The 12,693-nt window shown below is 45.6% G+C and overlaps 1 protein-coding gene and 1 pseudogene across 3 annotated transcripts in view; both read left to right on the plus strand.

The window, feature by feature from the left end:
• MTUS2 (microtubule associated scaffold protein 2) overlaps window positions 1-12,693 on the plus strand; it is a 321,113-nt gene that overhangs the window by 223,958 nt on the left and 84,462 nt on the right. The window lies entirely within an intron of this gene.
• LOC132508885 (2-iminobutanoate/2-iminopropanoate deaminase-like) lies at window positions 4,999-5,503 on the plus strand (annotated as a pseudogene).

Genomic DNA, 12,693 nt, shown 5'->3' on the forward strand with positions numbered 1-12,693 from the left:
ATTTGAATAAAAACATGTGTCGGCACAGGGAGGATGTCTCTTCCCAGGCTTTGGGCTTTGCGTTGCTGCCACGCCAGGCCTGCCGTCTCCCCTCGCCTCCTTTGGGAGTGGGAGCCAGCCCCTGTGATTTCAGAGCCCATCAGAAAGTGTTCACACGGGAGCATAGGAGAGGGCAGCCGCGGGTGTGGGCTCGCCCTCCTGATGTGCTAGGAAAGGAGACCCAGTGACCATAACATCAGCATCTTCTAGTTCCATCTGCTTATTACTGTCCAGGGAGCCCGTCCACAGGCTACTTACAGAGAGGAGGCGTTTGTCTAACTTCTGACTGTCCACTCTTTTCAGTAATAGGGAAACTGACTCATGCGAAACATACAAAGTAGTTCAGGGACAAGCACTTTGGGGCCTATTTAAAATAACTTGACCTATATTGTCTATAATTAAACCTGGAGGGGATTGCGTTTTGAAAAATTCTCTTAAGCTGATTTATCCTTTTTCAGTGCACCACAGCAGAATCCCCAAAGAAAGGGAGAAAAAATATCTGTGTGTATTTATAAAACATCCTCTTTGGATGAATATATTTTGTGAGAGGAAGACAGCAAGGGGAAATATCACAGCCAAAAGGATTATCTTCTCTTCCGTTGGAAGAGACTTTTTTATAATGAAACAAAGTCCTGATGGGTTCATTCCATTTACTTGTCCAAGTCCAGTGGAGATCCTGTGTTCATTGGACTCTTGATATTATCCGAAACTTCTGATATAGTCAGGATTTATGCTCCCACTCAACAAAAATACCAGCTTTCTGCAGTCCAGGGTCTGATCTGTTATATTCTGTCCAGGAGAAAGTAGTTTCAGATGCAGAAGCACGTGTGTTCATGCTCTGGGTGCTCTTTCAGCACGTAGGGTGGGAATCCAAACAGTCCAGGAGACGGGCTCGGCCCAAACTATAGAATTCCCACATCCTTGAACAGTCTGGGCCCCTGGAGAGCACCAGGACTGAAACAGAGGCCTCTGCTACTTGGGATCGCTGAGGCTCGTATTCTGTGTGGTTTGTTTCTCTTATCTTCGGTCCCGACAACAGCTCGGACACATGAGAGCTGTGCGGCCACAGCTGCCGACCTCCCTCCGGGCCACACACTGCAGACAGCCAGTGCCGCCACGAGTCCAGCCTGGGAGTCATTCAAACGCGGCAGCGCCAGCCAGCAGTGTCCCCACCCCACTCCTGTGTCCAGACTGCCTTAGTTTAAGCCCCTTCACCTGAGACAGTTATTCCCAGCTGAAAAGAGACCACAGCTGCTGCTCAGATAGTACTGGTGACCTGAAAACATCTAACTACAGTTTTCAAAATACGATTAGGGGGAACCACCATATCAGTTTATAACACTAGTGTTGGGACCAGATTTTAATTCCAATCCCAGTTCGATTCATCCATTCATTTCATTTTTCTTCTGGGCCTCTGGTGTGCCAGCCATGCTGCTGGGCCCCCAGGGTCCCTCAGGGAACAAGAGGCACCCTGACTTCTGGGCTACAGCGGGTGAGCGTGAGGTAAGGGATCAGGAGCGTCGCAAGGCAGGCTGAAGATGTGTCATCATTTGTAAGAAATACAGGATGATTCTACCAAAATACTCTCCCAGCACATGTTCTTTTATGGTCTGACCGGATCATTTCCGGTTTCCTTGTCCCAGTGGCGCCGAGAGTAACTCTTTCAGCCTGTTCCTGTTCTCTGAGGAGCGATGCTTGGAGCACCCCTGGGTGCTGGGCACCCCACACCCACAGGTCACTGAGTTGCCCGCCCTTGTTGCCCAAATGCCCAGGCAGAGAGGGGGTAGGAAGTTTAGAGATGGCAGAGACAGCCAAGAAGGTCCCAATTGCTTCCTTCCAGAGCCTTTTCTTTACTGGTCTTGCGCTTCCCATCAGAAAAGGGGGCTAGAGAATTCCTTTAGCCCCCTGCCCCATCACACCCACACTGGGCAGGGGCCCCGGTGTTCCCCAGCGCTGAAGTCTTTAGTGCAGGCGTCCTACTGCCTGGCATTACTGGAGCCCTCCCTCCACTGGTGGCCATCTGTCCTGTCACCCCAGCTTAGGGGCAGATGAACGGCAGGGTGGAGCGGTCATGTGTCAAGTCAATCAGTGACAGAATCACCAGCACCTACACCACCATCTCATCTGGACGTGAACTGAAGTGAGACATTTTCTTGTTTGCCAGAAGAGGAGAAAGATTCTCACCCACTGGGAGAAAGACATGATTATTTTAGCTTTCTGATCAAACCTTTCCTTGCATCTTCCCATACTGGGAAAACCAGCAGGAGTGGGTGAAGGGTTGGCTGTGAGGTGCGGGGTGCTTAGGAAAGGTGTTTAGGGAGAGCTTGGTTTCCAGTTGCTTAGCTGGGTGGACGGTGATGCCATTTTGCTGAGACTGATGTGGTACCTTCCACAATCTAAGGAACTGAGGTCCTGTCAGTGGCAGTTAGCATTTTAAAATCCTCTTAGTGATATTTACAGCTATCATTATAAAAACCAGAAGCTCCGTTAGCCTGTCCCACCTAGAAATAGAGCACATAACCCCTATGTTTGTAGCAGCACTATTCATAATAGCCAACGCTTGGAGACAACCTAAATGTCCATCGACAGATGTATGGAAAAAGAAGATGTGGTACCTATATACGATGGAATACTACTCAGCCATAAAAAAGAATGAAATAATGCCATTTGCAGCAACATGGATGCAACTAGAGATGATCATACTAAGTGAAGTAAGTCCGAAAGAGAAAGACAAACACCACATGGTATCACTTATATGTGGAATCTAAGATATGACACAAATGAACATATTTACAAAACAGAAACAGACTCATGGATATAGAGAACAGACTTGTGGTTGCCGAGGGGGAGGGGGAGGGATGGACTGGGAGTTTGGGATTAGCAGGTGCAAACTATGAGGTATAGAATAGATAAACAACAAGGTCCTCCTGTAGAGCACAGGGAACTATATTCCATATCCTATGATAAACCACAATGGAAAAGAATCTAAAAAAGAGTGGATATATGTCTATGCATAACTGATACACTTTGCTGTACAGCAGAAATTAACACAACATCGTAAATCAACTATACTTCAAGTAAAATAATCAAAAAAAAAAAGAAAGAAAGAAGGAAATACAGTGCGTATATGGTGGTGGCAGCGCTTCGCCCTGTGCACCGTTTGCTGGAGCTCAGAACTTTGTTGTGCTGCCCTGTGAAACCACAGCTGTGTGGCTCTGAGGACCCAGCACAGCCCCTGCCCCAGAGCCAAGGTGGGTTGTCCCCAGCTCTACCAGCCTACAAGAAATCACCCCGTGGTTGGGCAGCAACCAGGATGAGGGGGCTACGGCACATCCCGGGCCTGCTCACAACCCCAGCATGTCCCCGGGATTGGCCTTCAGTCTGCTCTCAACCCCAGCGTATATGCCCGGGGTTGGCATTCAGTCCGCCGGCGCCAGGCCCTGGGGAGCTGCGGATCTCAACAGTGGAAGAATCAAGGTGCGACCCAGAAGGCTGGCTTTGTCCTCTCCTCTTCATCTTTTACGCTTTCCCTGATTCCTTTTGTGGGTAGTTGAGGTGACATTTGATGAAATGCAGCACTCCGAGCTTTCTAAACAGAAGAGTCCTCTGCCATCTCCCCAAACGGAAAGAATGCTCAGACTAAACTCGGTTCTCTAGGATCCAAAGTCCGGCTTCTGTCTGCACACGCAGAGCTTGGATTTAATTCTTTATTTTGGCTTCCTAGCTATCAAGACAGCTAAAAGCCACGTTCATAGCTTATAATAATCACGTCAATTTTGACTTTCCTACTACACATCATTTTATCTTCAAACTGAGAAATAATTAAGCCACCTTTGCAGGCATTGCAGATTGGGCTAAAAACGAGGGAAATGCCCTATGACACATGGTCTGTGAATGACTTATATCGGATTATCACCTCTGAGTAGAATTTGAGTTTGACTCTGTTAGTATATGATTTTTGATGGGCACGTTTTCGCCTTTTGTCTCCATCTGAACTGAAAAGACAGGTTCATACTTTGTGTCTCACTGTATATATCTTGCCCAAGGCTGTTGTCTTGCCCCCAGCCATCTGTCCTAGTGGAACTGCCATCACAAAGTGCCATTGCATTTGTTTATCCATCCCTTCTTTTTCTCATAACGGTGACGATCTGTAAATTACGCTTGTCAACATCTCCTAGACGCTGTTATATTCTGGATGGCTGTGTGCTCCTGGGCACAGCTGTTTCAATCATTGTTTCCTTTTACTGACAGAAAGGAGAAACCAAAGGTTGTTTTGACAATAATCTTTTTTTTTTTTAATTAAAGAGAAACTAGTAGAAGGAAGGAAGAGTAAGGAAGCATGAGGCCCAAATTATTTGTAGGAGAGGGATGTACAAGAGGGTCAAGAGTGGCTTATGAGTCAAATCAATTGATGCGTTGGACAAACAGTGGGTTTGTAAGATGCATTTACATTGAATCTGAAAAGATGTTTTGAACTGAAAGAGGCATTGGCTGGGAGCAGAGTCACTGCAAATGATGCCGTTGAAAAGGTGGGGTCTCCTTGCTCCAAGGGCACGTAGAGAGTCAGGCTGAGTTTTGCCTTATTAAGAAAATCCATAGGGCGTCCCTGGTGGCACAGTGGTTGAGAGTTCACCTGCCGAGGCAGGGGACGCGGGTTCGTGCCCCGGTCCGGGAAGATCCCACATGCCGCGGAGCGGCTGGGCCCGTGAGCCATGGCCGCTGAGCCTGTGCGTCCGGAGACTGTGCTCTGCAACGGGAGAGGCCACAACAGTGAGAGGCCCGCGTACCGCAAAAAAAAAAAAAAGAAAAAAAAAAAAAGGAAAATCCATAGCGTTTATGCACAGCAGGGCCAAGATTTTTGATTAGAATGTCTAAAATCCATATTTATCATCTGTTCACTAGGCTATGCTGTACTTCCACTTAACAAACCCTTCTGGGGATGCTACCTGTTTTGCTTAAATGGCAATTTTAAGAAGACCAGAACAGACCCGTGAGACGCGTGTAGGAGCAGTATACGGGGTAGTTGTCTCCAAGGGAAAAGCATTAGCCATGTCGTCTTTGATCAGAAAGGTGATCAGCACCGCGAAAGCCCCAGCGGCCATTGGTCCCTACAGTCAGGCTGTGTTAGTCGACGGGACCATTTACATTTCAGGACAGCTAGCCGTGGGTCCTGCAAGTGGATAGCTTGTGCCAGGAGGGGTGGCAGAAGAGACTAAACAAGCTCTTACAAACATGGGTGAAATCCTGAAAGCCAGCGGGCTGTGACTTCACGAATGTGGTAAGAACAGCTGTTCTGCCGGCTGACATAAACGACTTCAATACTGTCAATGACATCTACAAGCAGTATTTCCAGAGTAGTCTTCCCGCGAGAGCTGCTCAGGTTGCTGCTTTGCCCAGAGGAGGGCAAAGTGTTGAGACTGAAGCAGTAGCTGTGCAAGGACCTCTCATGACAGCATCGCTCTGAGTGGGCCCAGTGTTATTTAGTCTGGAATCTTAATAATGTTTTTAAATTAACATCTTAATTTTTACAATCTTTGTTGGGAAGTGTAAGGTTGACTGAAATATCTGAAGTTATTTTGGAAATACCATATAATAAGGGGAATTGAATGTGAATTGAAGATTAATGATGAATCTAGTTACTGATGTTATAAATTACACCTCTATAACACTCATATTACTGGATGTGGGAGAAGAGACACGCATTACATAGTTACTCAGAAAAATAAAAGTAAAGGGAAATGCCGTGTAGGAAAGATGAGTTACTATTCCTGAGAAATAGTAAAGAGCACACCTAATTCAGTTAAACCCTGTTAATTTAATGGTGTGAAATATTTAGTTCTCGTGTCAGATAACATGATTCTGCTTTTAGTTGAGTAAAATTAAAGCACTTAAGTTTGAATGGTAGAGGTAAAGGAGAAGAAGCTGACCAAATTTTATATAGATAATATTTTTCTAATGGAAATAAAATAGCATGCAGATTTAAAAAAAAAAAAGACCAGAATATAACTCTTTTTGTCAGAATTCATTAATATATTCATTATGTTGGGGGAACACTGTCATGTCATGTTTCCAAAATATAATGTCTTTTGGATTGTTTTAAAATTGCTGTCCTGCAAAATTCATCAGCAGTACACTGAGAAAAGGAGAAAAAGTCCTGGTCTGTCTCTCATGCTGTCAGAATTGAAGTGAAGTACATAACACCCATCCAGGACTCCTGCACTGACACCGTTTGGGGGTCTTGCTTTCCAAGCTTCATGAAACTAATTACAGTTGTTTGTGGACTAATGAACTTGTATTTTTGTGGTCTTGTGCTCAGCTGTGGGAAGGATGTCACTCAGTCACCTCCTGTGGGAGAACACTGCCAGACATTGATGAAAGACTCCTTAAAAGAACAGTCACATAGTTTGCGTCACTTAGAAGCTTATAATCCAAAGAATGAAAGAGGACCACATCTCAAAACACCAGGAAACACAAACAAAGGGAACCTATAATGAGTATGTAAAAAGTCCTGGTCTATATGTTTCAGTTCTCTGGCATTTGAATCTATATAGGTAAATGATGTGTTGAAAAAAATCCCAGAGTCGCTATTAGCTTAGCCTGGAATAATGCCTGGTATATAGTAAGCATTCAATCATATTTGTGTTTTTTTTTAATTTTTTAAAATTAAAAAAAAATAAATTTGTTTTAATTGAAGTATAGTTGATTTACAATATGTTAGTTTCAGTGTACAACATAACAATTCAGTTTTATATATATATAAAATATATATATTATGTATATATTATATATATATATATATATATGCTTTTTCAGATTCTTTTCCCTTATAATTTATTACAAAATATAGAGTATAGTTCCCTATGCTATTATACAGTAGGTCCTTGCTGGTTATCTATTTTATATATAGTAGTGTATATATGTTAATCCCAACCTACTAATTTATCCCTCCCTCCAGCTCCCTCTCCCCTTTGGTAACCATAAGTTTGTTTTCTATGTCTGTGAATCTCTTTTTGTTTTGGAAATAAGTTCATTCGTATCTTTTTTTTTTTTTTTTTTTTTTTTTTTACATTCCACATATAAGTGATACCATATGATACTTATCTTTCTCTGTCTGGCTTACTTCACTTAGTGTGATCATCTTCAGATCCATCAGTTATATTTGCTGAATGAAATAATGACATGAAAAGGATTACTACGGAGTGCCATACAATTTGTAACCTTTGAAAATGTAATGTTAGGAGTGGAGGCGGTGACCATCACAGTGCTTGGTACAGATTTGCTGTTGTAATAAAATTAAATTCAGGAAGGATTTCCTGTGTAGCTACCGTCGTGCCTGCATGGAATCCAAAGAAGGAATCCAAGTCAGCCACGTTCTTAGTGGGTTTGGGGGGCTTGCTTGTAGCGCCTCTCGTCAAAATATTTTCTCCAAATATGTCTGGAGAATTGGGACATGGGAACCACATGTCTGCAATTCCCCCAAATCAAACGCTTCTGGGGAGATGCTAGGCCAGTGACGAGGGAGTGGAGCAAGGTTTTCGTTCTTGTTCACTCACTGCCCCGGGGCAGCCTCCGTCTGAGACCTACATCCAGTTAGGATACTTGAGGCCGATCACACTTAATTACGGTTTGTTTTCATCCTTGTACTCCTTAGCCATCACATAAAAGCCAGCCCTGCTCCCTCGTCCATGACTACCTCATCCCTTTTATGAACTTGTCTTCGGTTCCGTTTCCTAGAAGCAGAGTTTGAGACAGGGATCTCGGTGCCCATGAGTTACAGGGAATTGTGCTCTAAGAACACCCATGAGGGAGTCAGGGTAGGGACATGGCAGGGCTGCTAGGACCATGCTGAAACCTGATGAATGGGCCACAGCAGTGTTTCCGAGAGAGGGATATGCTGCCCCCTCAACGCACAGCAGCCTCCAAGGCCATGTTTCTCTCCTGGTGTCAGGAAGTTCAAAGTACAGTAGTTGGTCCTTTACTTTGGAGGAAATGTTCTCCCTTGCCACAGACTACCGGACTCCTAAAAACTTGATTGACGTGCTGGCCCCTGTATCTTTGAAGAGTTCTTCCCTTACCTTCGGGAGCACATGATTCTGACCAAGACCTTCAAAGTACTTGTCATTCTTTGCTCACCCAAGTGGATTAACACAGTTTCATCAATGTCCTGGACCAGTGTGATCTTCTGCAAATGTTCAGATGGCCTAAGTCCTTTCAGACTTTACTGTGACAGAGAGCAGAAGAATTAAACCAACCGTGGACGAGGCTTCCATGAGTAATGGTCATTCCCTGTGGCGTTAGCGGCTTCAGATTCTCTGTTTTGATCGGGGTGGAGGATGCATCTGCCAACTCAGTAGCCACAAACCACACACCAGGATCCGTGTCCACCTGCTCTAGAAAGTATTACCACATCAGGCACGTTGAAGCTGGTGGGTTAGGTTTGTGGTGGAGCTGTATCTCTCACCATGATCCACCTGGGTTTTTCTAGGGGCCAGGCTAGTGAATTGAGTGGGGTATGATGAGGACCACAAGCCCTGCATCTGTTAAGCCTTTGGAAGTGGCACTAACCTCTGCCATGCCTTCTAGGATACAGTCGTGCTCATAATGTCCTGTCTTACCTGGAATGGGAGGGGACGGTTTCATGGACTACTGCTTTGACTTTCCTATTACAATAGTTCCTACTCCATAAGTCAAGGAACCAACGTGAGGGTTCTGCTAAGAATGTCTATTCTGATCATATATTTAGGAATTAAGGAAATAATCACTGAGGTCCATGGACTTGATGGATACACCATGACCTGAACCTGGTCTAGGACTCCATCAGTTACCTGGGTCCCGTGTGCGCCTCTTCTAGCAGGGGTGCCTGATAGTGCTTAGAACCAGGCCACTGGGTGCCAGTGTCTGCCACGGCCCTGGATCCAACATCCCTCAGGAGGTCTGGGTGTTCCCCTTTCTACAGTACACAGTTAGCCAAGTCAAGACCGTAAGTTTCTTTGCTGAAGGACTAGAGGAATCACTATACGTATGTGTGTCATGGTGTTTCAGAGTCTTGGGGACCCAGTTTCTTCTTCAGCAAATGGGTTTTGTGTCTGAGAACTGATCTCAGTCTGGAAGCTGGACAAGGCATCCTGGCTTTCCACTGAGGTGACTCACCTCAGTCTTTGGCTTGCCCACTCCTGGTTTCTTTTGGTTGTATGTCAAGCAGTGCCCTGTTGGGTGCCCATATGTCTTGTCTCCAGGAACACTGTGTTCTCTTCTGTAGGTCTTGCAGCTCACCCAGCATACTGTCCTCAGAGTCTGGCTGATGGCTGAGTGCTGCCACATGGCCTTGGGCATCCTGGGATCCTCTTATTCCCATGGATACTGGAAAGTCCTGCTTTGTGACAGCATCTCCTGCTATCAGCTGGGGCTTACAGAGGAGAGCCTCTGCTGAGCTTCTTGGTGACAGCGGTGTAACCCCTGTCACCTTAGTAAAAGGTCCTCCTGAGGACCATAGTCAGCTGGTGGGTCTTCCAGTCTCCCAGCTTGCCCACTTCTCCAGCTTTGTGTCCCTTCCTCCGTGGGCTGCTGTGGCAATTCTGAGGTCCCTTCTTCATTTCTTGTGGGCTCTCGCTTTTTCCAGGCTTCTCTGGGCCGGATCCCAAACCCTTGCAGGGAATGAAATCTTTGTCATGGAGAGTGCCATATCAACAGTCTCCCCATCACCCAGCTTCACACTCTGCTCTTCCCCTCGACCCGCACCCTTGGGATCCACCCCCAGGCGTATTCTCCTGTTCCTGCCGTGAAACCTTAACCAGTTCCTGCCGGTCCTTTGGTTTTTAATCTCTCTCCTCCCTCTGCAGGCCCAGGACTTTCTGGTTGGCTCCTGCTGAGATCTGACCCTAGTTATTAGTGTGGTCACTACCAGCGGAGGTGGGGCAGACCTGAGGAGGACAAGTGTGGTCCTCTAAGGCACCCGCTTCATTTGGGAGAGGTGGGGGGGTGGTTCTGTTCACCAACAAAGCGGGGTAATCACTTCTGCAGCCCGCAGCGTTTAGGGAAATATGAGCGCATCTACCCAGATACCTTCATACTGAGTGTCGAGATCCCACCCCTTCCCCCTCAGGGCTTTGCCTGTGATGTAGGAGACTTACCAGAGCTGAGAGTCTTCCTTCTCTGAAAGGACGTGCCTCTACTCTTAGATTAGATCCTGAGCCTAGTTGACGGGGATGAAGGGTTCCTTATGTGCTGCCATGGAGACCTCTGGCTCTCATACTTAGCTTCGATTGATGCTTCGTTGCCCCAGTCTGTCCTTTTCTCTTCAAAGCATCAAAGCATCAGCAGTAGCCACCCAGTTTCGTGGTCCCCCAAATCCCTGTATCCCTTCAGATCTCACAAAGCCAGAGACAACGCACGAGCCAGTGTGTCCTTCCCCCCCACGCGTCCTTTCCCAGTTCAGCACACGTGCTGTAGAATTCCAGGGACCATCGCTACTCCTCCTGCACCATCATCGCCAGGGGCTGGTGGATGATTCACCTCCAGAATCCATCCTGAGGGTCTGCTTCCCAGCACTACTTCTGGGACCACCTGCTTTACATCAGGCTCCCCAGAAGCAGAGCTGAGATAGAGACTCAGGTGCTTGGCATTTATTGAGGGTGTAATCTTCAGGAAAAAGCCATTAGGGAGGCAGCGCAAGAAAAGGGAAGCAGCTGAGCAAGGGTGTGGCCTGGGTGAGGTCTAGTCATGCCTGATCCACAAAGAGCCTCAAGGACATAAATTGCCCCCAGCGTTCTCCTGTCCAGAGGTAACGAGCTGTAGGACAACCACATTGACCTTCTTCTAAAATGTTCTCTCCATTTCCTTGCCTTAACTAAGGCTCTTAACTGTGCACATACCAACTATTTCTTGTGTTTCCCACCCAAACCTCAAACTTCATCCTACTCTGAGGCTGTCTGCCTGCTACCCCTCCTTGCCAGGCTCAGCTACCAACTTCTCAAAGTTCTCATGACCACCCCATCAAGCCCCATTCATCAAAGACCGTCAGGCAGGCTCCCCGTCTTTGCTACCTCGACTCCTCCCACAATTACTGTAGGTTTTACCAACAGCTAACAACTAAACCTCCAATTCTTGGGCCTTCTTAACTCCCGATACCTTTACAATTCCACTTCAGCTATCTGCTCCATGAACAGGTCCTGGATTCTGCCTTCAGCCAGATCCACTTTATACCCTAAATGGTCATATCTCGTTCTGACCAGTCTGCTTTCTCTGCCCAGCTCTCATCTCTGACTCCTGCTAATCCTTTTCTTCAACACACAAAGACCTCCCTCCAATTGCTAGGGCCATCTGGTTTCTTCCACTGTGTCAGGACCCTTCTTATCTCCATTCCCTCCATGACCCAGGACCCCTTGGCTGAAAGGTGAGTCCCTAGACCAGCAGCATTAACAACGCCTGGGAACTTTGGAAATGTTTAATCTCCGGCCCCGTCCCAGACCCCCTGAATCAGAATCTGCATTTTAACAAGATACCCAGGTGATCTATATGCATAGTAAATCTAAGCAGCACTTCTGTAAGCTGCTCTACCTGCAGGTTCCCTAACTGTTGTCCTTCTGCCAGATCCACCCAGCAGAACTCTGGTCCTACGAGGACACTGCAGTGTGGATACTCCCAGTTACGAGCCATGGCGGATCTGTGCCTCCAGTCACGGTGGAGCTGTCAGGCTGTTGTTTATCAACCCTTCTATTTGTTTTTGTCATCTGCAGTTTCTCTCAACAGCTTTTCCAAATGCTTACCATTTCCTTCAAGCCCTGATTCAAACCCCGACTCCTCTTCATAAATTAAACTAGTTTTGTTTAATATGTGTTAGAGTAAAATATTTGCTCATGTTTTTAATCTCTTTGAATGTAATTGTTATATTTTGTTAATACAAATTTTTTCCAAGAAAGAAAGAGAACTGTGGAACAATTAGGAATTAGAAAGAAAAAAAAAAAGTGAACAAATGGAACAAAAACCACCTGTTTGATTATGTTACCGTTGCAGATATCTGTTCTATTACTGTACTTCTCTGTGAGTTTGATGTTTTATATTTTCAAAGGAAATTTAAAGATCATGCTGGTGCAAAGAGAAATTTAAAAGTTTCCCTTGATAATATGTACACTGGCCAGCCCACGTGTCTCTCATTATACCCTTTGCCTAATCTGAAAAACTGCAAATGAAGAATTTAAATTTGAAATGACCTTGGGTCTGAATAAAAGAAAAATCTCCTGAGAGGAATGCATTCTCAACCCAGACCTCAAAGAATTCTTGCAGACAGAGTTCCAAAAAGAGGAGCACACAATTTTTTAAAAAATCACAAAACATGCACACAAAAAGTCCCACGTTAGAGCCAGCAGAAAACAACAAACAAGAGAACCACGTACAGAAGATTTCATTATTAAAATTATCATAAACAGTGTTCAAAAAAAAGGATGCATAGAGGGAAGTCCAAGCAGGAGGGGATATAGGTATACATATAGCTGATTCACTTCATTGTACAGGAGAAACTAACACAACATTGTAAAGCAACTTTACTCCAATTAAAAAATATATATATATTCTGCTTAAAAAAAAAGTGTGCGTAGGGGCTTCCCTGGTGGCGCAGTGGTTGAGAGTCCACCTGCCGATGCAGGGCACTCGGATTCG

This window comes from Lagenorhynchus albirostris, chromosome 18 (genome assembly GCF_949774975.1).
Source record: "Lagenorhynchus albirostris chromosome 18, mLagAlb1.1, whole genome shotgun sequence".
Classification (NCBI taxonomy): Eukaryota; Metazoa; Chordata; class Mammalia; order Artiodactyla; family Delphinidae; genus Lagenorhynchus; species Lagenorhynchus albirostris.